The sequence below is a fragment of the Saccopteryx bilineata genome, chromosome X (assembly GCF_036850765.1).
Source record: "Saccopteryx bilineata isolate mSacBil1 chromosome X, mSacBil1_pri_phased_curated, whole genome shotgun sequence".
NCBI classification, from domain to species: Eukaryota; Metazoa; Chordata; class Mammalia; order Chiroptera; family Emballonuridae; genus Saccopteryx; species Saccopteryx bilineata.
In genome coordinates, this window is record NC_089502.1 from 116,924,550 (window position 1) to 116,925,895 (window position 1,346).

The window sequence follows — 1,346 nt, forward strand, 5'->3', positions numbered from 1 at the left end:
TCTTGGTCTGTTATCTAATAGTTGAAAGTATGTTTACATGGGCTACATGGCTTCTCCCAGGATACAGCTTCTTACATTCTTCTTTTGTCTGCAGTCATTTTACTGCCCAGGACACTCAACACCCTGGCCCAAGTTCAGAACTTGCTTGCATTGTCATGAAGGATGAAGGGGCGTATGCACCTGCTTTAGCTTGGCTCTCTAAACTGCATATTCACATGATTTTTTGTGATGCAAAAAACAACTAACCTAGATGGAGCAAATATTTGTCCAATTACAATATCAAAATGATAAAGTTAAAAAAAACTTTTTAACTTTTTAAAAAATTTTTATTTATTTATGCATTTTAGAGAGGAGAGTGAGAGAGAGAGAGAGAGAGAGAGAGAGAGAGAGAGAGAAACGGGGGAGGAGCAGGAAGCTTCAACTCCCATATGTGCCTTTACCAGTCAAGTGCAGTGGTTTGAACCAGTGACCTCAGTGTTCCAGGTCAATGCTTTTATCCACTGCGCCACCACAGGTCAGACAAAACTTTTTAACTTTTTAAATAAATAATGTAAAAAGAACTTTTTAACTTTTTAAATAATGTAAAAAAACAAAAAAACTTTTTAACTTTTTAAATAAATAATGTAAAAATGATAAAGTTAATACTAAAATTATAATTTTTCAAGATATTTACATATAAGTGAAATTATTGAATGAACAAAAGGCAAGAAAAAACAAGTTAAATGCAAATATTATAATGCCTTTTTATACAAATTATAGCTTTTCTAAATTCATAGTTTTTTTGCATTTATATGAATGGATATTAAATAAGTTTCTGGTCTTGGAAAGATAACAATATCCTTTTATATTCAATCTAACAATACTTCCTAAAACAGGGTTTAATGTTCATAACCTCTTTCAAAAGGTTATGGTATAAACAATCTTATCTCTTTTATTTTTCAAATGATTCCTTAAAACTCCACGTCCTCATTAGCAGTATTGTTATTTCTCCGTTTTGAGGGCTTTACCTTGCATTAATCAAGAAAATGAGAGTTTACTTCGTATAATGAAATCAATTATTCTTCCAAAATCTATCTACACCAAAAGCTAGAGTTTAGTTATAACACTAGTGTTGTTGCCATAGGGCAGGGGTTGGGAATCTATGGCTCACGAGCCAGATATGGCTCTTTTGATGGCTGCATCTGGCTCGCAGACAAATCTTTAACAAAAAAAATAACGTTAAAAATATAAAACATTCTCATGTATTACAATCCATTCATTTCCTGCCGCTCATGTTCATGATTGTGGGTGGCTGGAGCCAATCACAGCTGTCCTCTGGGACAACACTAAATTTTTATTGAATAATG